This window comes from Tursiops truncatus, chromosome 1, assembly GCF_011762595.2.
Source record: "Tursiops truncatus isolate mTurTru1 chromosome 1, mTurTru1.mat.Y, whole genome shotgun sequence".
In the NCBI taxonomy this organism is placed as follows: domain Eukaryota; kingdom Metazoa; phylum Chordata; class Mammalia; order Artiodactyla; family Delphinidae; genus Tursiops; species Tursiops truncatus.
Genome location: NC_047034.1, coordinates 6109041 through 6136258, shown reverse-complemented (window position 1 = coordinate 6136258; position 27218 = coordinate 6109041). Strand labels below are relative to the sequence as shown.

The following is a 27218-nucleotide window of genomic DNA, read 5'->3' as shown; positions in this document are numbered from 1 at the left end:
TAAATGCTTGGCAATGAGGACGTTTCTTTTATTCCAACAAATTTCAATGTATTTTATGCTGTTTTAAAAAAACATTGCTTTTGTCAACTTAACACATCTACATAATTTTAAAATCATGAATTATCACCAGATGTATAATGAAAACTCTACCCCAAATCCAAGTAGCACTCTGCAAAACCAATCACCTTAAATATTTTAGCCATTTCTTCACTTACTTACCGATAAATTCTCGACGTTACTTTTATCCTGCTCTGTCATGATTATTCAGCTTCAGACACTATTGCTTTTTCTCCACAGAAGTTGAAAATTCAACACTCTTTACAGCACTCACTTGACCACGAACATTCACATGTAAACAAAACACACTCTCACACACAAACACACATATTCACAAAAACATTTTCTTCCCTTATTTCCTTGGTATGGTTATATCACAATGTTGTCACTATTTATATTACAATGACAGAGATAAACTCTATACTAAAATTGCATTATTCACTGTATTATCATTTGTTACAAAGGATAATTTATTAAATATTAAGATTTGATTATTTGTTAATGTATCCATTACTATTTCTTCCCAAACCAACAGTTATATAAAACCTCTTTCAATATTATCACACACTTCTGGTAATCTCTCCAATTTTCATTTGTGGCTTTCAGAGACCTATGCCCCCTGGACTTTTGCACTGGTACCATCTGCTCCACCATCACCGGAGACATTCCCCCATCTTTCTCAAGTGTTGACTACCTCTTGATATTATCTCTTGTTTGGAACTCACTTTCCAGGAACTTTTTGAGAAAGAATGAATAAAACTTACTTATTTTGATAACTTTCATGTCCAAAGATGTCTTTACTGTATATTCACATTAGTTAAAAACTTTTCTGAGTTTATCACTCAAAGTTGCCAAGTGTTTTTCCTCAAGATTCCAAAGGCAGTTCTTGTGTCCTACAATCTAATGTAGTGGCTTCAAAGCCATTCTGATTTCTGACCACTAGTATGTGACTAGCTTTTTCTCTCTGGAAACTCTTCTGAAATAGCATGTTTTCTGGTTGTTTCTTTTCATAGTTTCCTGTCCCTGTTTACGGAGGTAGCATTTTCTCTTGTCTCTGAAAGATACTAATTTTACCTTGATTCTCCTGCTCCCTTCATGACTTTTTCCCTTTAAATTGCTTTTCTTTCTCTTTGTTTGTTTCAGGATCCTCTTTCATGTTGAAGACTCTGTTTTAACAAAATATGAAGATCTCTGGCTCTTATTAGATATTTTAGAATAGAGAAAAGATGAGTAGATGTTCTGTGTTTATGGGCAGGAAACAGAGACCTTGGGCTTGAGAGTAAAATGATCTAGCAAGGGCCAATTAATTGCATTGTTAACCCCTGTAGAAAATGATGCCTCATTCACCTGTGCAGGCGTCAAACGCAGTGGTAGGAAGGGCAGAAGCCTGGCTCCCAGAGTCCTGAGACTTGCGTACAGGACAGAGGTCATAACTCTTGCCATTCTATGTGCAGAATTTCTTATTCCCTTCCTGTTTTCAGTATAACTTCTAAGCTCTATTCTCAACTGTGCTCAATATCCTGGAGCCCCTCCATCAATTTTTGCATAGAATTATCATTCTGTCTCCCTACTGAAAATACAAGGGAGAGGTAGGGAAGTGAGGTCTAACTGACCCTAAATGTGTTTAAGCACCAAATTCTCAGTCCCACTGCTAACTTCTGGAATCCCTGACCATACCAGATTTCTACAATATGAATTAACTTGCTTTTTGTCAATTTGTTAATCTTCAGGGACCTAGGTTTTAGTTTTCACTATTCTGATAAGTATCCATCAAGCGCTCATTTAACCAATTTTTTTCTTTTCTTTTTAGCATTTCTCCTCCACTGTTGCCTTCTCTCCATTTCTCTTTGCCTCCATAAGATTGGATTCTTTTTCAACTTTTTTACTTTCATTTTTTCTGAAAATTTAGGAAAAAATCATGGAGATAAACACATGTACTCAATTGTTACCTATTTATGGAATCTTTAGGTTGAATACATACATGTTGCATATACACATACCTACATACATACATCTGTTGATAGATTTCCTCATATAAAATATTCCAATGTTGAGTCAGTCTTAAGTCATTACACCATTACCTATTACAAATCAGCAATAGTATTGTCTTCACACCAACGTGACATTCATCTTGTGTTTCCCCAGGGTTTGACTCAAAGTAAGTATTTGTTGAATATAGATGCCTGACTGACTGATACAACACAAAGAAGTCTTGAGTCATTGAATTTTTTAAAATTTTTATTGGAGTATAGTTGATTTACAATGTTGTGTTCATTTCAGGTGTACAGCAAAGTGAATCAGTTATACATATACATACATCTACTCTTTTTTAGATTCTTTCCTCATATAGGATGTTACAGAGTATTGAGTAGAGTTCCCTATGCTATACAGTAGGTCCTTATTAGTTACCTATTTTATATATAGTAGCGTGTATATGTCAATCCCAATCTCCCAATTTATCCCTCCTCACTTACCCCCTAGTAACCATAAGTTTGTTTTCTACATCTGTAACTCTATTTCTGTTTTGTAGATAAGTTCATTTGTACCCATTTTTTAGATTCCACATATAAGCAATATCATACGGTATTTGTCTCTCTCTGTCTGACTTACTTCACTCAGTATGACAATCTCTAGGTCCATCCATGTTGCTGCAAATGGCATTATTTCATTCTTTTTATGGCTGAGTAATATTCCATTGTATATAGAGTCATTGAATTTTATAGTTTGTGTCCTTATAATTATTATGGTGTGATTTTTTTCAATAGAACAAGATTGCTATAAACCAGTTCAGCAGAGCCTATTAGAAGACAGACTTCTCTTGATACTGCATGTATTTATTTATTTTTTCATTTTTAAATTAACTAGACTTTATTTATAGCATATAGAATTGTATTAGTTTACAAAAACTGAATATGTTTATATTTGTTATAAAAGATCTTCATTTTAACAAAATATCAGCATTTAACTCTATGTAAACGCACTGTTGATTCAGACCTTAAGATGAAGTTTATAAGGAAATTAAAAATTGAATTATCATATAATCCAGCAACTTCACTTCTGGGGATATACCCAAAAGAACTGAAAGGAGGTACTCAAACAGATATTTGTATACTCATGTTTATAGCCACACTGTTCACAATAGCCAAAATGTAGAAACAATCCAACACATTTATTTTAAAATTTAGTTTTAACTTATTATTGTACATACACCAAACATTGTTCCAGGCACTGTGGCACTGCGCTCTTCTTTCAAGCTCAGATGACTAAGGCTTTATACGAACTGGAAAGTTTCACTGCTTTCAGCAGAGCTGGCACATGGTTTGTTTGAAACCCTGATTATATAGAGAGACTCTGCTGCACTCTCTAGACATCCTGGAACATTGCTTATTAAGTCCTGTCTGACATTTCACCCTGTATACTGTGGACCTGTTGCTGAGAACTGTGCTGACCAGGCTGCTTATGAGTCTCATGACTTTGCCCAGTTTAAGACTAGATTCAGGCTTGCCATAATCTATCACAGTGACCTCACCTGAGTTGCTTTGCCAAGTCTGGACGTCGCTTCATGCCTACCCAGTAATAAGATAGCATCCTCCAAATCTTTCCCATGTGAGTTCACATGCCTGCTCAAGACAGAAAATGCTTCATCTAGAATAATGGTAAGCTTTTCCCTGCTGGGCTTTAGATTCGACATATCACTTCATTGCTTTCATACCCGGCTTTGTGAATCCTGCACACATGCCTTAAACAGCTGTAGTCATCTTTAGTCAGATTTTGTTTACTTAAATCCTTGATTAGATTTCTGTGGATTTTAGTGATATACAGAGGGCATAACTTTGTCTTTCTAGCAAAGCAACTACTCTTTTTTGTGAGAAATTCTAAACTTTGGTATGAAAAATCAAATTAATATGAGGTATTTCTTTTCCTTTTAACTCTAAATTCTAATTTTTCCTGAAGAAATAGCATCAGCTCTCAATATATTCTGAAAGACAATACAAAGGTAAAGTAAATGGAATTTGGAGGCAGCCTGAATATAACAGAATCCTAATTCTTCCTCTAACGGGTGGTGTAACCGTATTCAGGTTATTCTATATTCCATGAGCTTCTGCTTTCCCACCTGGAAAATAGAGATAATCATAGTAACTATCCCTTAGGGATTTTCAAAGTATTACATATATTAATATATATAAAGCATGTATAAGATGTCCAACACATAGTACACATTATAGAAGTATTTGTTGTCTTTATTTTTCAGGGTCCCTGCATTTGGAATGAGAGCAATTTTTATTAATATCTAGAAATTTTAATTGAATATCTAAAACATATCATTTACCAATGGAAGGAACCAACCTGTATAAAGTCAAAGTTTATTTAGCTACATCTCTGACAAATGAATTTCTATCCAGCTCTTCAAATATGGCATGGGAATTCCATTTTATCCAGCTCCTGATAAATTATTGTACAGTTTGATTTGTTGGAAAATTCTCTTATGCTGACATAAATGTGTTTCACTGTAATTTCCCCTCAATAATTGCTATCAATATTTAATTATAGATAGAAGGAGAAAGTATATACATTACCTCCCATTCATGAGTGTCTCAAGCCCAAAAGAGTAGCTGTCTTTTGACACGCTGGATGCACAGTATCCTTAAATTAGCAGGATTTGGTTCCTCTAGTTGGCAACAGAGAAGTTTTCATCAATATAATGATATTTATCCTTTAACCAGCATGCTTCATATATTTTTCTAGACGAACCAGAAAAGTCTTCAGAGTATCATCCAATGCATGTTTCACCATTTTAATTCACAGGAAGCTGTGGTCAAAGGTCCTGTTGAAACGAAAATATCAGCCTTATTTTCAACCTCCCATAATCTATCAGGCCAATGAGGCCATCGAAGAAGTGATCAACAACAGACATAGCTGTGATCAAGTTCTGAATCAGTAAACGTATGGGCCACTTAAAGTAGAGGAATGTCTCAAGCAAAATCATCATTTACCTGTGATCACACAGGTAAAAATTCCTTTGGAGATCAAGAACAGATTGTGAGGGAAGACGAGAAACAATGGTCCTATGAGAATTTACCCAAACCAGGTCCTTTATTACCTCAAAGAGCCCATCTCATTTTATGTCTGATTAGGTCAATGTAAATTATGTTGCTATGAATTAACTGCAAAGAAAATCATCACTAAAGGAGACTAAAGACTTTCCTATTACCAGAACAGAATGCTTCAACTGAAGGGTATCTTAACACCATGCTTCTGAGAGCAAAGCTAATTTCCTTTGATTTACCCAGTGACTCCTGCGCCACTGATAATATTGTGGGGTTTTGTTTTATATTATTGTTGCTCGAGACTTTCTTTTCTTAGATAAAGATGATTTAAAGGGCCCCAAAAGGCTCACAATGGAAAGTCAAGTCACATTTCATTTTGTTTTATAATTAGGCATTTAAAAACCATACAGTTCTAATTAAAATTGAGAAAATAAATGCAAAAATCGTCAAACTCATCATTGCAACTATCGTTTACTTATTTCATTGTCTAAATTAGTTCCATTAAAACTTGGTCATCTCAGGGGATTATAAATAAACACTAAGTTATACGTTTATGTTTTACAAGGTCATAGCTCTGGCTCCATCTCAAAACATTTGGACATCATCCAGTTACCAATTTGCAAACTGCTGTATGGTAATTCAGTAGGCATTTGAGGTTTTTTATTTAAGAGTTTTTAACTTTGAAGCTCTAACCATGGCTAATTTGAATGCATGCATCTAACTGTGAAAACAACGTTATGACATTATTCTTTCATAGTGACCCAATCCAGGGGATTTTGTTTTCTGAACTACTGCAAGGTTCTTCCAAGGAGATTTAATCTTGTTTGTTGTGTTTCAGCAAAAGCCTCAATATAACACCAAGCACTTTACCTCAATTCAAACTGAACACCTCTACTCCTTGCTTAGGTAAGCTATAATAAATATCATTTTCGATTTCTAGTTTCACCTGTTATTTCCCTCATATTTTATTCATCTTGCCTTAGTGTAAGTTGTTCCTTAGGACTGAGTTACAAGACCCAAAGAGAAAAAGAACATTGCTAGTTTGGGAACTACATAGTTATAGAAAAGAGATACTGTGTTTTTAAATCATTGTTTATACAGAGCACGTTTATACACTATTATAAAAATGTAGATATTATAAGCATAATAAAAAAGTAAAATAAAAAACATTAAAAGGCTTCATGGAAGTAGCACAAAATAAGATTTGGGCTAAAGGGCTCTATTAAAGAAATTCATTTCTTAGGCTATAGTTTTCATTGGTATTTTGTAGAGATTACCTATCTTTTCCATCTTATTTTACACTGTCTGTCTTCTTGCATGTTGATGACTATGTTATGATATGTTATGGCTGTGTTATGTGACCATGTTATCGTTAATCCTCCTGAAATTATTGCTGAAATATCAATGAGTATTTTTACACAAAACTAAAACATAATACTTAATTTTCTAGGAAGTATTCTTGGACTCCTAATACCCTATCTTAAGCAAATTTTTCTGTATAATAGCTGCCATTGGTTTCTGTCCTTAGATGTGTATGGATATTATATGATCAGCATCATTTTCTGGGTTAGCTATGAGCATTGATCATTTGATCAAGTTAGTATTTTCAAAATGGTATTGGCAGTTTTAGATCTTTAGTGTTCTTTTGAAAAGACAGCAACTGAAATTTGTGGCACAGAACCTAAACATATTTTTTAAAGATTGAAATTAGTTTGTAAAAATAATATCTATATCAGTGTTAATAAAATATAGAGTAAATTAATTTCTCATGAGGATGCTTGGGTGGATCTCTGAGTTGTTTGAGAAGTCTTAAATTCTTGGTAAAAATACGCACATTTATATACATACACATATATTTAAACTTTTGTCTCCAATACTTTTTAGAACTTACCTGATAGCTAATATCAAATGCAAAGCATAGAGAAGTACCATTCTCACAGTTCCAGAAGCAGTGAGTTAACCAGCTTCACTTTTCATTCTTCACTCAATTGGTTTATAAGCAGTAAACTTAATCAACACATCAGCAGGCGTGGGATACAAGAAAGAACATGCTCTTGAACATATTGTAAAAATATATTATTTTAAAAGGTTTATTATATTTAAAACATTATTTTCAGGTAATGGTTTCTATGGTATTGATTGAAGCTTTCTAGGCAAATTCTCATACTACCTTCCTCATACAAACCTCTCTGCCTTCAGGCAGATTCAAATGAGATCTCATAAGGATGGTCTGAAGGATAAAGTGTGCCAATTTTTTCTTGCTAGAGAATCTAGTCCATGTCCTGTAACACAATGAGAATGGAGCATACAGGAAGGCTAACAAGAAGGTGGTGGATCCAGGTGAGGTCCAGGCAGTGATCAAAGTGGTCATTGTGCAAAGGGAACCTTGTTCCTTCCTCCAGGAATTTTATTGCTGGACACCCAGGTGGTGTGGAGTTTACCTATTTGACACACCATCTTGCATGATTATTAATGTTCATTCAACTCTTCAAAAACAGTGTAGCAACATTGTATTTTGAAGTTTGGAGAGAGTTGATTTACAGCTGGACTGGGAATGTTCTCTCTTTGTCTCTGGGGCACCTAGATGCCTGATTTTAAAATCTTGGACAAAATAAGGGTGGTGGAATGTATGTGCTGTTTTGAGTTTGTAATCTACCATAGTGACCACCAGGCTTAGTTACTTTACTAACAGTTTGCAAATGTCCTAAGCAGTTTGAAGAGTCCAGCCTGATTATTGAAATGGCTACTGAGAGCTTTTCCCAGGGAGCATTCCCAAAGCCAAGATACCCTGCACTGAGTTTCAAGCCAAAGACAGGCGCAAACCCCGGGGAGCTGACAGTGAGAACGGCTCTCAGACCTCCTCGGCATGCCTGCAACCTCTTTCTCTCATCACACCGCGTCCTCTGCTAACATGTGCATGCCGTGCAGAGATTCTGGTGGGTCTCCCTTACGAGAACGTGCTCTGTGATGTTTGGATTTTGGTATATCTTTCAGTGTTGGTCTGAGACCTAGTGTTTAGGTCCCGTTTAAAGTCTTGAATCATTAATGCCTTTCAAACAGTGTATCTTACCTGGTGTGAAAACAGCTTTTCCCAACTTTGACATTCTCTTTTCTTTCAACAGCCTTCCCACAGAAGTTCTTAGTTTGACCCAGGTAAATATTACCCAGAGGCTAACGCACTCCATGGCTGAGCTGGCCGTGGAGTGTCCTAGCCGTCATGCTGTGTCCCCAGCCAGTCAGGCCCAGGTGGGAACCAGCACAGGTGGATTAGATCCAAGCTCATGATTCAGTATAAGATATGTAACCTCAGTCTAGTCATGAGAAAAACATCAGACAAATCCTAACTGAGGAACATTCTACAAAATATTACTGGACCAGTACTCTTCAAACTGGCCTCACAGAACAAGAAAATTCTGAGAAACTATCACAAAAAAGAGGAGGCTAAGAATACAAGACTGCTAAATAAAATGTGGTATCCTGGATGGATCCTGGAACAGAAAAATGACATTTGATAGAAATTAAGGAAATCTGACTAAAGTATGGATTTTAATTAATAACACTGTATCAATATTGGCCCATTGACTGAGATGAATGTACCATACTAATGTAAGATGTTAATGGAAAAACTGGGTGTGGAGTTTTCAGGAAATCTCTGTAATATCTTTACAATTTTTATGTAAATTTAAAACTATTCTAAGAGAAAAATTTATACCCCAACATTCATTGCAACTCTATTTACAACAGCCAGAACATGGAAACAACCTAAATGTCCAACGACAGATGAATGGATAAAGAAGATGTGGCACATATATACAATGGAATATTACTCAGCCATGAAAAGGAACTAAATTAGGTCATTTGTAGAGATGTGGATGGACCTAGAGTCTGTCATACAGAGTGAAGTAAGCCAGAAATAGAAAAACAAATATCGTGTATTAATGCATATATGTGGAATCTAGAAAAATAGTACAGAGGAACCTATTTGCAGGGCAGGAGTGGGATGAATTGGGAGATTCAGCTAGGTGCTCTGTGACAACCTAGATGGGTGGGATGGGGAGGGTGAGAAGGAGGTCTAAGAGGGAGGGGATACAGGTATACATATAGCTGATTCACTTCATTGTACAGCAGAAACTAATAAAACATTGTAAAGCAATTATACTCCAATAAAGATGTAAAAAAAAAAATGGTCACATAAATTTATATCAGCCAAGAAATGTATGGGTTACTCCAATTTTTATATCACCATCAGTATTTCATATCATTCATTAATCTTCACTAATCTGGTAAAGATATGATTTAATTTGCAATTCTGGATCAACACTGAAGTTAACACTTTGGATAAACATATGGGAAAATGCACATAACCTCTATCTCATACCATATACAAAAATCAATCCCAGAGGAATATAGATCAGAATGTAGAGGTGTAATAATAAACCTTCTATTAGACAATGTAAGGAAACATTTTCATGGCCTTGGGCTAGCGAAAGCGTTCTTTAAAAGGAAACAATTGAATTAACGGTAAAGAAATTATTGATTGATTACTAAGTTAAAATTAAGAATGCATGTTTATCAAAAAAATTAAAGACTGAAAATGCAAGCCACAAAATGGAAGGAGATATTTGCAGCAAATTTAGCTGACAGAAGACTTTTATTTGGACTATATAAAGAATTAGTCTAAAATAATAAGGAAAAGTCAGATGCCTTGATAGAAAAGAAAGGACATGAAAATCAAACAGATTTCTTTAGCAAGCTACCCAAATGCCTAATAAATATATGAAAATGCTAAACTTCACTAGTTAGTCATCAGGGAAATGCAAATTATTACAATGGTGAGCTACTCCTATAAGTTCACCAGAAAGGTTAAATTAAAAAGAACAATGCAAAATATACCTGAGATGTGGGACAGTCAGAAACCTTATGCATTGCTACTGAGAGTATATATTTACAAAACCACTTTAGAAGACTATGCAGTTATCCAATTAATTTAAACATACACATCTGTGATCCAGCAATTCACTCTTAGATTTACGCAAAATAGAAGTGTATATGTAAAAAACAACAAATTATATAGTATATATGTATTATATAATATATATATTCATTTTACATTATTTTCATACTACTTTATATTATTTTTAATAGCCCAAAGTAGCAAACAAAACAAATGTCCATCAACACTAATGTGAATAAATGAATGGGATTATTAATAAAATACTACAGCCATGCACAAGAAAATAGACTTCAAAAACATAAATTGGAGCAAAAACAGGCACAAAAAATGCATATTTTATTATTTGAATTATATAAATTTCAAAAATAGTCAGATATATTATGGTGGGTTAAAAGTCAGAGCAATGTTTACTTTGGGGAATAAGTGAAAAGCTCACAAGTTAACAGGGGCATGAGATTTGATTTTAAGTTTCTGGGAATATTCTATTTCTTGACCTGGTGGTGCTTACATGGTTATGCTCAGTGTGTAAAAGTTTATTTAACTGTATACTCATGATTCATGCACTTTTTCTTTATGTAAATTATATTTCAATGATATATTTGAAAATTACAAATGCTGTCTAGGTAGATGGTTTTAATAATATATCTTAAATTTTCAGAGAGCAATTGTATGAAAGTCCAATTTTTTTAAAAAGACAATTTTTTCTAGCCTCTTAAATTGTTTTGTGTCCTGGAACATGAGAATTATCACAGTTTTACATTTTATGGATAGTTCATTAGAAATTACTACGTGCACTATAAGTGAATAAGAAGTGTAGAACATCATTTTATTTGTGAAATACCACCGGGTGGCTAGCCCTATAGGCATCTCACATGACACAATCATATTTTATATTTTGGGAAGGATACAGAATAGCTCAAATAGATAACAGAAATGGTTTCCCAATGAATACCTGACTGACTGCATCCATTAATCTATCCCAGAATGTGGTTTCGAATATCACATTAAGTTGTAAGTTATTACTCCTATAAAACTATATATAAGTTGCTAGAACACCAAAACTACTGGTGAGTAACAGATCAGGATGTAATAATTTACTTACAAATTTAAAAAATATTTTCTGTGCTATCATGCCTGCTGATACAGCATCTTCCATCTTAGCAAACTGTTTTGTAAAACATCTTCTAAGGATGTGAAATAAATTCTAAATATCACTGAAAAAAACAGCAAAATAGGAATTGAGCCAGGAAATTGCCCTTCAAAAAGAAAGATCAGATTTAACATTAGGATACTTAAAGTTCTTGTTAAATGTTAAAGCAGTCATTATCATATAACTCTGGATGCAATATGAAATGTAGGTAATAATTACCTGGTCACTGAATAATGCCATAGGCCTTGTATGAGAAGCAGCAGGAAAGCAAGGGGATGGGCCTGAGGTCAGTGTGTCACTTACCAGCTGTGTTGCCTTGAGATCATGTAGCCTATCAAAAAAAAAAAAAAAAGGAATAATATTGAACTCCCAGGTGTTTGATAAACATGCTTTAGAATAGTTGCTTTCTTTCTCTATGGCACTGTCACAAACAGGTAAAAATCTATGTGGCTTGATTAAAGATCTATAATAAATGTTTTTGAAATGTTCCTACATTTTTATTAACCAATAGATTAAAATATGGTTATGTGTTTGATCCTTGAGTTATAATCAGAAATGCTCTTTTTTGTCTCTGGTTACTCCAATAACATGTTTTATTCTGTGCAAATAATACATGTTCCACACAAATGACACATTTATTTTATTTTTTTACTTCCCCAATTTTCTTATTATTACTTTGGTTTAAGGGTATGTTGTCCAAATATATCTCCCTGCATAAATGATAATTTTTACGATCCAATTATAGTTCCTAAATATGATAACTGGTTTCAAATTTATTCATCCATAGAGACTTATTTTACTACAAGTACGTTAATCAGTATAATGAATGCAGGTGAGCAAAATTGTAAATATGCTAGAGAAAATGCAAGGAAAATGCATAAGTAATTATCATATTATACAGTATTAACTATTTTATCTTTTTTATATGTTAACCAAGAATAACAATTAATGGAAAACCTCCTGGAAGGAAATATGAATTTCACTATATTTACTCCTTCAGTAAAACATGTTTAGTGAATACCTACTTTGTGCCAGTAACGGTAATCTATTAAGTAGGAATATAAAAGGAACTAGAGATAAGAATATCTGTTTTAACAGAACTTAACATTTGTGCGAAGGAGAGAGAGGATAAATGAGTAAACAAATGAATAGATGATCCTTGTTCAGAGAGTGATAAATGTCATCAAGAAAATGAAACTGATGTGAATGACTGAAGATGGTGATACCAAGCAGGACCCCACGATATTGTCTAACAGCAATATTAGATATATTGTCTAACAGCAATATTTAAAATGAGACGTTTAAAATTTCTTCTAAAATTAATTACAGACTTGTTTTAATTCAGCAATTTTCTCCCCTATGAAAGGAACAATGTGATTTTGTCTCTTCCTGGGTTAGTTTCATGCCTGAGCTTGTTGAACTATTCCTTTAGTCCTACTGCATCTGCCTCCATGACAGGCATGTGCTCCCAGAGATTTTGTTTATTTTAATCTAATATTTTGTCTTTCGCATGTACATTAATTTTGAAAATATATACGTTGGTCTAATACTAAACTTTCCTCTTTCTTGCTTTTCAATACCTCCTACTCTGTTTTTCTAATACAAATCTGCCTAATCTGTGTTCTAAGCTTTGCACATAATGATGTTAATCACAGTGAACTGGAAATAAGTTCAATGAACTAGTAGTAAACGATAAAGTATATCATGGAGGAATGCAATCTCTTGTAGTCATTGAAATAAAACAATATTTATGAAGAGCTCCAAAAACCGGAGATTTTTGTTACAATGCTAGATGAAAAAGCATGACACAAATTACATTGAAGTACTGTTTAATATTTCCTATTTTGTTCCAAAAAACTTAAGCTAGCTTACAAAATCTTATATTATTAAACACAGCAAAAATATATTAAACTTGGGAAATGATTAAAAAGGAAAAATTAGTAGGGAAAATAAAGTGAAACATTAGTCCATTTTACTTCCAAAAATCTGTCAGAAGATGTTATATACATTTGCTGTATTTGGACACATAATTTACCCTAAGCATCCTCAAAAACAGGTATGCCTAATGAAAACCAAGTTCAGTTACATAATTTAGAGCATCTGCTAGAGAAAGCAAACCAGCTGCTGCAGGGAAAGCCAGCTAAACTTGACATGTCACCTGCTAGACTTTTCTGTGCTGTCTCAGACTCCTTATCACTTGTCGGGCAAATTTAGTTCTCTTCAGTAGGAAGGGAGACGAAACGGAAGAGAAAAGGGTAACCAGCTTTCTTAAAAACACTATTGTCGTAAATATACAACTGAAAAGAGATGAATTATTCTCCGGTTCATCAAGAGAAAATCCCAAAGATCTCGACTCATTTATTTGCATTCAAATGAAAATTACCTCTGCTGCTGCTGCTGGTGATGATGGTGATTAGCTATTGTCTCCACAATATTGTTTAAAGAGAAAGAATAAGCCACTGATATGTTGACCTACAATCATACTCTCTCACTAAATGAACTATAGTGACCTTGACATGGGAAGGATGCAGGTACAGCCCACAATTCCATGACCCCAAACCCTTGGGACCTGACATATTTTTTAACCTATTTTTTAAAATTTTGGTAAGTAGTACAATATATAAATTACGTGCTATGTTACACTTCACAAACAAACCTATTAATATTTTTGCAGGGAAGCAAGTGGATATTCTCACTTGGTTGGATGAAAAAAGACTACAAATAACATAATAGCGTCACAGTTTAAAGCATGATTTGCTACCAAAGAAATTTACAAATACTACAAACAAACTTAGTTTTTGCCATTTTTACTTTTTATTTAGGAATAGTAGGTATGGGGTGTTGATCTGAGCATTCCGTGTAGGGTTGTTGTGAAAGTTAAGTGTGGGGTTTTAAGTCATTTGATTGACGCTTGCTATGTGCTCATATACATTACGTATTTTGTCTGAGTTTCTGGCAGGCCCCAGGTCCCATCCAGCTTGCTATTTTTATTGCAGACAGGGAATGTAGAATATATATACATGTACACACAGCTGTTTTTCTATCTATGATTCATCTATCAGCTATCTACATACCTACATAAAATATAAACATTTGATAGAATCTATTCTCTTTCTCTCTCTCTCTCTCTCTCTCTCTCTCTCTCTCTCTCCTCTCTCTCTCTCTGTCTTTCTGCATGTTTTAGATACCTTTAGAAACTCTCCTATTTCAGAAATAACAACTGTTGATACTCTATTTGCAACACATTATTAGATTTCTCAACTCCCTATGATAGTATTTATTTCTTACTATTTGAACTTATTCACAAGATTTCCAACTGATCTGCCCTAAAAACATAACTATAAAACTCTAAACAATCACCATTATCAACCTCAAATAGTGCTCCTCAATATTTTTATTAAAAATGATTTGACCTGATTAATTATACACATCAACTGAAGATTTATACACAGTTGAAGATCCACTGATATGCTGAGTTTTGCTGTGCTCCCCGTCTGTGGTGAGAAATTTAATTGCATGTGTTTCTGCATTGCTTAAATCATTATTATTCTTAATAAGTCCACAACAGTATGTACTAAGGTATATTTGCCAAGGAATAATGAGTCTTCTTTCACTATAATAGAACCCACTCCATTAAGGAAAATGCTCATTAGTAATGTGTTTGTTTGTGCCTTGAGTGAGGACTACATTATGAATCATTATTTCATTTTAGAGCAGATGATGTATGAAAAATTCCAGGAAAACTTCAAGCCATCATCATTTGGGCTAATCCAAGTGATTCTACAAAAGCATTTTAACATCACAATTTTACATGTAATGGACCAAGAAGAGAGAAATCTTGTTTCTCATCTGCAAGCCTGCTGTGATCAGCCCCCTACAGTCACAGGAACTGAAGAAAATTGGCCAGAAATATCCTTTGGAAGGGGGTGAAGTGAAGTTTGCTGTCACGAAGAACATTGCCTCATACAGGGCAATTATTATGAATGGCATTTGCAAAAATGAGCTCTGGTGCCACTAGCATAGATGGAGCTTTAGACCGACTAGATAATTTGTTTAGTGCACTTATTCTTACATAGTTTTAGAAAACAAACATATCTGAAAAATCATATGAATACAGTTGTCTCTAAATGTCACAGAAATCATTTTAAAATGATTTTATGAGTAATGCTGATTTTTTTTTCTGTTTTCGAAAACATTGCGATGTTGAGTAAATTGCAATTTAATCACCTGAGCTTCACACAACCCTAGGAAGTAAGCACAATGTATAACACTGTATTACTGTGGAGGAAAGAGAGTGTGGAAAGATGAAATACGCTGCATAATATCTCAAGCCAGGATTAAAATTCTAAAGGTCATGATCATAACTACTAAGCAATAGATATACTTGTTCATCTCGAAAAAACAATCAGATTTAAAAGTATGGAGCAGACCTTAAGCTAGAGACACTTTCTGATATTAAGGCAAAAGTCTGGGATTGTGGAATGGAGATCAAATCAGAGTTTTAAAATAGATCAGTAAATCAAGTCATTACCTTTTCTTAATCTTAATATTACATGTATTACCTGGTATTTTTTTTACTTCTTTTTATGTTTTCTGCTCTTTCCAAAACCAATTTGGGCAAAAAAATAGTGGAATAAGATGGACAGGAATAAGTAAGGGTTATGCTAAATTATAACACTACCTGAGTCAGCTTCCACTTCCAGCCCATATGGATGAACAGAGAACAGGTTTAACTAGTTGATAGTGCTAGAAAGTGAGTAAGTAGTTGTCTGAGGGGAGAAGGGGCCCAGGAAGGGGAGAAATAAACTTCAAAAGGGTATGAGGAAACTCTTGGAGGTGATGATTTATTCAGACTCTTGATTGTGCTGATACTTTCACAGATGTAGAAGGGAAGAGCTTAAGACATAAATTTGAGAGTTATTTTCATATAACTGGCATTTGACATATTGAAAGTGGATGGGATAACCAAGAAGCTGTGAGTTTTGAAATTTTCATCTTCCTGGATATTGAAATCACTAAGAGTTATAAAAGTAGAAATTATGAGAATTAGACATCTGATCAAGAATCATAGTCATAGAATGAGAAGCCAGATTGGGTATCTGCAAGCGTCTGCAATATGAAGAGATACAGGATGGCTTACTCTGATGACAGAAGATGCAGACCTGAATGTTTTAAGGAAGAATAGAATAAGGAGGTTCTAGAAGTAGCACTGGGGAGCAAAGCACAGAGATTCAGAAACTAACAATTTAAAACCAATGAAGTGCACAGAAAAGGCACAGGTATATGAGCAGAGAAGTGCAGCAGGTGCTGCAGAGTCATTGGATTTTACTGCATTTTTGCAGAAAGTTTTGTATATTAAGATAGTTGAAGATTCTAGTTGAGTAGCTTGGCTGTAAATTGTATTCCCTCAGACTCTATGTACCTGAAATTTACTCTCAGATTATGTCTGTTGTTCTTATTTTGAGGAAAATAAAATTTTAACCCTATAGTTATGAAAAATCATTTTTCCAACATAAAAAGTTAACACAACCCCGGGCAATAGTTAGTGTGTTAATTACTAATAGCCACAGAGAATTTAGATTACATTAGAGTTAACACCTGCATCAATCAAAGTGTGGTTAGCCAGAAGCAATAATATCTACTACTATACTGAAAAGTACTGGTTTCTGGTTCACTACTGTATTGTAAAGAGAATAAATAAAGAACAAGAGAAGACATCACATTTTAATCCCACTAATCCAAGTTGACAGTTTTATTGATTAAAGATCAAGCATTTCCTATTTAGTAATATTTTCTAAATGACTATGTATTTTAGTCATTTAGTCTACAGAGCACAAATGCAAATGAAACCAAAGTATTAATTGAACTAGAAAAATGAAAATGAGCTCCACAGATAGCACATGAAAAAAATGTGAAAATAATTCATTCCGATGACTGATTCCTAATATTTGAAACTTCCACCAATAACTAGCACAAAATGCACATATAGAAATATATGTGTTACTTTTATACATAATTAGCAACACCATAACATTATATAGACAAAGGATGAATATTTACCTTATTGCATAAGCATCACACTATTGAATGAATGCTAGTATGATGACAGTTTCCACATCAGGGCTCTTGTAGCTGGGATGTTATTCCCCAGTCTCTGGGCATGATGGGTTTCTTCTTGTCTTTCACCCTAGTTGTATGTCTATTACCTTAGTACAAATACTACTTATGTGAGTTACAGAGATTATTCAAACTATATAATAAATTCCATCATCAAACACCAGGATTCAAATTGATTCTTAAATTATAAGCATTGAAGGGATTTTCTTTGTCTTCTGTATAATTTCCTTTCTGTCACAAAGTGCAGCAATACCAATACTTAGAGGCCTCCACTGGATCTAATGGTTAGCTGTAGATGGTCTACTTCGTGGATCATTTTGGCAATATTTTAATTCCATGCAGATTTTCCTCTCCAACCTAGCACCATTTTGAACCTCCTCTGACATTCCTTTCATTGCTTTTTGTCAAAGAATTTGCTGACAAGTTCTGAAATAAATTTTTATTATCCTGAGAAAAAGTTGATTACAAACGTAAGCCACTGCCATAAATAAACCAAACATTGTACCAACTCAATTTTCAATAAAATGTCTATTTTCTTATTCTCCTTTTAATTTGTTTCATGATTGCTAATGCTTAATCTAAACAAATCAATTAAGAGAATGTTCTAATAATGTTACCCGCTGATCTTAACTCTAAAATGAGCCAGAAATACAACGTTTCTGGCATGGCAGTATGAGATAGGAAAATACATTAAAATATTCCTTTGACTTAATGAGGATTTTTATGTGGAACTACATGTTGATTGTTGTTTATTAAGTGTAGATGCAGAAATAACTTAAATTTCTTTAAATTCAGGTGAATGAGGTAGAAAAAGGTAGTATTTTATTTGCTTCGCTCCTGAGAATGCTTTACATGTGAATTTAGTGTATTTACATAATTTCTAAGTTAAAGAGCCAATGAACGTGCTACTTCCAAGTAAAACTACAAAGATCACTCTGGATGGGTAATTTTAAGTATTCACTTTGCTTCAAAACTTGCGAGTAATAACTTAAAAATCAGACTAGCAAAACATAGGATGTCACAGGCAGGCGGCATTCCACATTCAGTGTTGTGTAGAAAAAGAAATGCTAGCCTGACAGAAAGGAAATGCTATGAGGTCACTATAAGAAAGAAAGAAAAATAATGATGCATTGTTTAAAAGAATGAAAACGTTACAAAAGTTCAATGTTCCATATATTTAGAAATCATATTCCAAAACCTATTTTATTTTGGCATTTTTATTGCACTCTTCCATTGCAAATAGGTAGATCATTAGAAGAATATAAAGCTAGGGTCAGAATGAAAGATGGATTATGTTTATAGATTCAGTTTTGAGCTGAGCTACATAGTATTGAAGATGAAAGAATAATGATTACTAATTTCAGCATATCACTTTAGAGTTAAGAGATCTTCTTAAGCAGTCTTATTTGACATTCAAAATGACCTTGTCTGATGGTCATTGATTTCACCCTCCTTTTACTAATGAAAAATTTGGAAGAAATATTGAGAAAATCATCTGAAATCATGCAGCCAATGATTACTAGAGTTTGGACTTGATACCAGGTCTCCTGAATTTGGACCCCAGGACTATCGTATATGCAGTGGAGAGAACGACCACTAGAGATATGAAAGTCTAAATAAATACCACTGCAGTTTTCAATGTTATGTATTCAAATTATGAGTGAAGTCTAGATTTTGTTGTTGTTCTTGCTTGGTGTTTTTTGTTTGTTTGTTTGTTTCTTGTCTATTCCAGTGGCAGGATCTCTTGCCATATATATAGTTTGGCCGCTATGATTCTTGTAGCATTCAGAAGGCAGCCTTAGTGTTACTAATAATTTCACTGTGATTATACAAATTACAATTTCTCTTTGTTTACACTCTGATTTGAAAACAATTAGGAGGCAGTTAAATGATTTTTCAGGTACCTTTAAAATTTAAGAGCCACTATTTTGGGTTCTGCACCCAATTTTACCATGGGGAGGGGAGCTTCCCCCATACCACCAAGCAATTCTCCAGACACTAGCTGAGCATTCTACAATTCAGTTCAGTTCAACTCAATTCATACACCATTTACCTGATCTACCCAGAGACAGCATCAGATTCCATAAGTTAAGAGTTCAGCCCTACCAGACTGCCCCACCCCACATACCTGAGACACCAGGCACAAGCCCAGGTGTCACCTGTGCTTCTGACTGACTGCAGATCAGAGTTTCCCACAACCTCCTCCTTGGGTTCTATTATTTGCTAGAGTGGTTCACAGAACTCAGGAAACACATTTATTCACCAGATTACCAGTTTTTTAATAAAAAGATATAACTCAGGAACTGCCAGATATGTAGGGCAAGGCATGGGGAAAGGGTGGGAGCTTCCCTTCACTCTGAGAGCACCATTCTCCCCAAACCTTCACGTGTTCACCAACCCAGAAGCTCTCCCACACCCAGTCCTTTTGGTTGTTCATGGAGGCTTCATGACTTAGGCAAGATTGAATAACTCATTGGCCATTTGTGACTTCAATTTCTAGCCCCTCTCCCTTCTCTAGATGTCCTGGGGTGGGACTGAATGCTCCAACCCTCTAACCACAATGTTGATTCTCCTGACAACCAGCCCCCATCCTTAGGTGCTTCCAAAAGTCACCCAGTTGTGTTAACATAAACTCAGTTGTGGCACAAAAGAGCTTGTTATGAATAACAAGACGCCCATTTCACCTTTATGGCTCTGAAGAGTTTTTTAGGAATTGAGGACAAAAGACTAAATATTATCACAAAAACGCTACCATTGCTCTTATTTCTAAAGAAATTCCTCTTGTCCCATTATCTCTACGTGGCATGACAAACATTTGTTTACCAAGCATTTGTTCTTCCCATCTCCCTATAAATTGTCTTCCTCCCCTTTGGAATCCCAGACCCCTACGTCTTCTCCTTAGCTCAGGATGGCACACAAGCCTTAACTGCCTGTCTTGGATCTTCTCAATCCTATGTGAGGCTCCATATACACAAAATTTCATTTTTTTCTCCTGTTAATGTCTTATGTCAACTTAATTATTAGGCAAGGCGAAAGAACCTACAAGAATAGAGGAAAAATGTTTCCTCTTCAACAGTACTAATATCAATTTTTTAGTTATGGACATTGTACTATAGTTTTATAAGTGTTTATCACTAGCTGAAGTTTGGTAAATGTTACAATGTAATCGATGTAGTACTTTTGGAACTTGCCATGATTACATAATTATTTCAAAATACAAAATTGAAAAATTTCTCAAATGTAAAACAATGTTTCTTCTTATGAGGTAGCCTTTTTACATAGTACAAAAGCCTGCTAAAATGATGTAATCTGAAATATAACAAATTCATCAGCTTAGATAATTATAAAACCCAAACATTATGCAGAAAATAAGATATATATTTTAAAATTTCTTAAGTATTCTTTTATCCATGGATGAATAAAATATTTATTCAAAAGTTAAGTCTGAAATAGACTCATTTATTCAGTCTTTCTTCAATGACTGAAAGCTCACTTAGTTGAAAGCTCACTAAGTCCTTAGAGTTTATTGGATAACCATTGCTTGGATTGCTTTTTGGAATGATGAAATAGCTATATACGAAAATTATGGCAGGGAAATTAGCAAAATGGGGTACTGGGAGGAGTATCCCTAAAATTTCACTGTAAGTAACTATCATAGAGGCCAAATGAAACCTGAACTACTATATGTCAACAAGATCATAAAGAAGGATCAGACTCTGGTCACTCATAAGGTATAGCTTGTAACTTTATGGCCTCATTGTAAATGATATTGCATTTTTATGCTTGAATTTTTCATATTAACTTAATACAAAGTAGCAACATAATTTATATTTTATAACAAATTGTCTTCTTATTCCTTTAATAAGAAGAATCAAATGGCCCCAGCTACTAGTAAAATCTTAATGGAAACTTTATAACTATTTGGGAATGTTATTCTTTTCCCTTTGTTGTCTGTATCAACTATTTACATTTCTAGATTCTTTGATTTTGTAGATCTTTCTCCGATCACTTTTGAGATGAAGCTCCTCTATCTCAGAAGAACTTTTATTGAAATAGATTATCTATTTAAAAAATATAATCATAATAACTAATATATTATAGAAAGTTGTTTTTGTCATTTATTCATACTAGTTTAACAGAATAGGGCTCCTCCTACATAACAGGATTTGATTCTCAAGAGTAGTATTTTCCAGTAACTATGAATAACATTAAACATGCAAAATAAGTACTATTGAAAACATATGCGATATTTAGGGGAAATGAAACATTTTTGCAACTGTAATTATAGAGAGTGCTTTGTTCCTTTTATGTTTTAGTTTTCCTCCACTTGTTTTGCCTTGAGTTGGAAAAAAATGCTTTTGATCATATTCCTTTTGTAGTGTTTTGGAAGCCTTTGGAGAGAGAGAAGTGTTGCACTTGTGAAATCATTTTTAGGGAAACTAGTATGTGAATCGTAAGAGCGCTGCACCCGTTCCCATTTTATTTTTCTGGCCAGTGTTCCTGAATTCAGCACTATGCAATTATAGTAACTGCCAAAATGAACACTAACTCAATAGAAATAAGAGAACGGGCCCACTGTTCTTGCTTTTGAAAAGTAATTACATAGTGGCATCAAGAAAATAAGAATCATCATGTAAAAAATACTAAATAGGAATACTGGAAAATTTTATGGCAGCATATGAAGCTATTTTGACTATCTTGTGTAAAACATGTCAACAGGAACCATTCAACATAACGTGTCTGAAATAGCTAAATATCTCTGAATTGCTTTTTTCCATTGTATTTCAGCTTTCTTAGAAAGTCAATTTTGGTCTGATATGAAGAGACAGAGGAAACATTTTTTAAAGTGTTTTTTAGTTTAGAAACCCTGCCTTACATTCATCATCTCCATAACTAAACCTAGGATTATGTTTACTGCCCTTTGAAAATTAGTCTTCTCCAGCTTGTGTAGTTTTGAAGTTTCCAGTGCATAACTGGGTCCTTCTAGCAGTGATTTAAAAAACAAACACACAAAAAACACTCTAGGGTTCCCAGGGACAGTTTCAACATTCATGGGAAAGGACCAGCTTTTATTCTAGCAATTTATGGGTGAGGTCCAGCCCACAATTTTATGATGTGCCCCCTCAGAGGATCAGACAATCTCCCTGCTGTGTTTCTTCCTCTCCCTCAAGAGAGAGAGCCCTCAAGAGAACTCTCCACTCATGAAGCAACACCAGTCTGATAGATCAGATTTATCATTGTTTACTATTAAAGTAATTTTAAGTGTTTACAAGAATAGTTTACTTCAAAAATTAAAGAAAAATATTAATGTAGATATTTCCATACTTTCATAAAGCATTCTGAACAACATAGTAGAAATCACACCTTGTTGGGAATTAGACTGAGGTTCTCATTGGTCATGTTTTTAATTTAAGGTCATGACTGCCTGGCATAGAGGTGGATCAAGACACCATAAGTCCCATTGGCTTTTATTAGCATCATATTCAAATTAGGGTACTGATTCTGTATGGAGACATACAGAATTACTGTAAGAGCATATAAAAATGGTAGATGCTGACTCCTTTCCACAGATCCAAAACGCCTCCTCCTAAAAGCATTGAACCAGACATTAACCACTTTAGAACCACTGCCTGTTAGAGCATGACTGGTTTTATTTGAGATGACTCAGCTGATGATACCATCAGAAAGGAATTAAAAACAAAAACAAAACAACAAAGACAAAAACAAAAAACCCCTATAACTTTCCTTTTGTGTTAATTGTTGACCCATTCTAACTATATAACTTAGAGTGGAGAGGATTCCAACATTATCCATATTCCTTTTCAGAAATGTTTGATAACACTCACCAGTAATATCATCAAAGAGTTGTATGTTATTCGAGAAAAAAATTTTGTCTGCCTTGTCAATTACTTCTAAGAATTACTCTATGAAATTTTTTCTCTAGAAAAGCATTTATTTCATCTAAAATTTTTAATTTATTGACATAAAGTTATATATAATAGACTCTAAAAATTTTGTCTGACTTTATTTTCCTCTTTTTGATTTCTAAGTTTATGTGTACCTATAAGTGATCAAATTTGCCAGTAGTTCTTTTGTTTATTTTTTCCCCAAAAGACTAGCATTGGGTTTGACTGAACAATAGTAAAGTTTTCTATTCTATTTAAAATTACTATTTTTTGTCTTTTAGGGTTTCCTCTGCCTTGAGTTTATTTTATAGAATAGATTTTCACAAAATAAATCTTGTTTTAGAATTAGTCAAATAGTAATTTTACAAGTTTTCTTTTTAAAATTTACATATTTTCCTGTTATGCTAATCATACCATACATAATATTTCTATTGTTAAAAATAATAATTTTAATTTTCTTCTTGTTCAAGAATTATTTAGAATAGTGTATTTTATTTTATTTAATGGTGAAATATAATTTTGGCTAACTTTCTGCATTTTGAAAAAGTATAGAGTAAAATTAGTCTTTTTCTTTTAAAATTACTTGACATTTCTTTTAAGATCTAGTACATGGAAACTGTCTATTAATGTTTCTATACATGTTTCAGAAGAATGCAAATGCTGGGCTTGTGGGTATATGGTTCCATATACATTTATTAGATCAAGATTTTCAATTGTGTCAATCAAATTCTCTTTATCCTCTTCTTCTTTTGCTGTTCTTTACTCTATCTGAAGTATGTTCAATTTCTTCAATTTTATAGTGATTTTTTATTGCTATATTGCATATCTAGTTACATGCCTGAAGGCCCATGAATATTATGAATTCTTAGTATATGATCTCAAAACAATTGTCTTCGTCTGCTTGGCCTAACAAAACACCATGGACTGAGAAGCTTAAACAATAGAAATTTACGTCTCACAATTCTGGAGGCTGGCAAGTCCAAGATCCAAACGCCATCAAGGTAGGGTTCATTCTGAGGCTTCTTCTCTTAGCTTGGAAGCAGCTGCTATCTTGTAATGTGCTAACATGACCCCTCCTTTGTGTATGAATGTAAGGACAGAGACCAAACTTTCTGGGGTTCTTCTTATAAGGGAACTAATCCCATCCTATGAGGGCTCCACCCACATGACCTCATCTACCCTAATTACCTCCCAATAATCCCATCTCCAAATACCATCACTTTGGGGATGGGGGCTTCTACATCTGAATTTGAGGAGAACACAAGCATTTAGTTCATAACAATAATCTGAAATATCCTTCTCTATTATAGTCAAGTTTTTTCTCTAATTCTCTTTTGTCTGACAACATTAATATATCTGCTTGCTTTTTGTTAGCAATTAGCCTGGAATCTTTTGCAACCCTTCATTTTCAACTTTTCTGTATAACTATAACTTAGGTGAATCATTTGCAAAATGCATATGGTCGGATTCCTTTTTAAATCTATTTGCCTTTCACAAAGGAAATTTAACATATACAGATATACTATATTTACTGATTCTTAGACTTATATCTACTATCTTAATTTATGTTTTATCCATCATATTTATTTCTTGTTTTTTCTACCTCTTTTGTATTTATTCTATTAGCTCCATGTCTAAGATATAAGACAGCAATACGCATTTCCATGTCATTTCATTTCTCTTTGGTTGTGATGCAAAAGTATAGCTAAGGCAGAAGTTTAGTTTTATAATTCTGGGATGGTCACAGTACATCAGGAACAGAGGTGGGGACTACAGATGTTAATACAGCTGGTATTAAATATTTGATATGTTTTACTCAAAAAGAGTTTAAGCCAATTTGAAAAAAAAAATGATATGATTGATCATGTGTCCTGGGTACAGCACAGAGAAGAACTTGCCAAATGTTTTCTATTTAGCATTTGAGTTTTACTAAATGTTTGCCATTTTATTGCAGTCTTCCATGACCTCTTTTTTTTTTTTTTTAAGTTGCAAACCAACATACATAGCAAGCACAAATTTTTAGCAGTTTTGTTCACTGATTTTCATCCAGTTCCTGGAAAAGTGCCTGGTAGATAGTAAGAGCTAAAAAAAAAAAAAAAAAAAAAGATTTAATAAGTAAATTGAAAGTTTTAAAAATACTGAAAAATGTTGGAGCTTTGGTAGTCTCTACATATGAAGGAGGAAAGCACATATCAGCTGTGATATCTCCATATGAACTGCTTAATTTTTTTAAAGTATATTTCATGTGATTAATGCAAATAGAAATATAATTAGTTGGACTCTACTTGTTTCTCTACATTTATTATATAAAGAAAAAATTAATTATCTGAAGAAAGTTGATTGTATGTGTCCCCTCTGCTTCTTTTATGATGTTATATAAAGAATTTCCCCTGACACAGAGGAAAGTTAAAAATGCTGAAAAACTAATATCATTTTTGGCAATGATAACATAGTTTTCTACCATGTCCTTAAATGTCTTGATAAACTATAGTTTCTATAATATTATTAGAGTTAAGTGCCTATTTAAACATATTATAATTTTTTTTCCTGAGTTTCCTATTTTTAGAATTTTAAAGAGAACATATAATCCTTAGGTTACTACTGGTCTGATTTTGTTCTATTTGCCTTGATTTATATAACAAAACTAAATATGATGTTGAAGGATAGATTTTTAAAAAAGACTCTATTGTGTTTTTCTTCAAAGTGTTCTCTCTGTTCTAAGCATTTCAGCCTAATGTTAAAGATCCTATTCACTCTTGGACCAATTTAATCAGGATTTGCCCACACTACCCCAAGGGAACTTTTTATCAAGGCCACCATTGGCTTCCATGTTATTAAATTCAATGATCTGTTCTCATCTTACTGTCAACAGAATTTGATATAGGAAATCAGCCCTACTATTTTTCACTCAACCTAAAAAAAACTCATACTTTCTTGAATTAAGCCCTGCTTCCCTGTTTACTTCTTCTGGTCTCTTTACTTCTTCCTCCTCTGCCTGTCTTCCTAACATGGGCAGGGTTCAGGGTTAAGTGCTTATCTTTTTCTCTTCTCAACCTACACACACTCCCAGTCTAATGATAAAGAAATCTTCTAATTTTTTTTTTAATTTTAAAAATATTTTTAATAGATCTTTATTGGAGTATAATTGCTTCACAATACTGTGTTAGCTTCTGTTGTACAACAAAACGAATCAGCCATATCCATACACAGGTCCCCATATCCCCTTCCTCTGGAGCCTCCCTCCCACCTTCCCCATCCCACCCCTCTAGGTCGTCGCAAAGCACAGAGCCGATCTCCCTGTGCTATGGTGCTGCTTCCCACCAGCCAACTAATTTTTATCTCTAGCATGAACTCACCCCGCAATCCAGTCTGACGTAATCCATCCAACTATGTACTTAATGTCTGTTGTTATATATCTAAGAGATATCTCAGATGTAGTGTGTAAAACTAAATTGATCTTGCTCAAACTTACCCACTTAAAGTGGCAACCATTATGGTTAATGGCAATATTGCCATTTCATAAGTTCAGGCCAAGAACTTTAGAGTCTTTCTAGACTAGTCGTTTTCTCACAACATCCATTCAATCCATTAGAAACTCCTAAGAGCTCTATCTTCTGAACATATCCAGAATTTAATCGCTTTATCCTACCAACCCATCTGCTACCATTATATCCCAAGCCATCTTGATATCTCATCTGGATTACTAGAATAGTCTCATAATTCATTGATGTATATCTTAAGTTCTACCACTAGGCTGATTCTTTCAAAATCCAAATCAAGTTTCCTCTCCTCAAAACGCTGTAATATGTCTGTATTTCATAAAAGGTAAGAGAAAACATCCTTATGATGGTCTACAAAGCCTTATACAATCTGGTCACCTTGTTACTTCCCTAATTTCATCTCTTCCTTTTCAGCCATCGTTCAGCTCAAAGATATTGTTATGTATATCCCTTGTGCAGGGGTGGGGGTTGGGGGTGGTGTGAGCA

General features: G+C 34.0%; 1 long non-coding RNA gene across 1 annotated transcript in view; it reads right to left on the bottom strand.

Annotated features, from left to right (window-relative positions):
• Window positions 1-2014: 2014 nt before the first annotated feature.
• Window positions 2015-27218, bottom strand: part of LOC141277937 (uncharacterized) — a 48565-nt gene continuing 23361 nt past the window's right edge. Inside the window, exons 4-6 of the long non-coding RNA XR_012329890.1 lie at window positions 6997-11540; window positions 4635-4882; window positions 2015-4171 (exon numbers count right to left, since the gene is read on the bottom strand). This is a non-coding gene — a long non-coding RNA (uncharacterized lncRNA). The remainder of the gene's footprint in view (window positions 4172-4634; window positions 4883-6996; window positions 11541-27218) is intronic.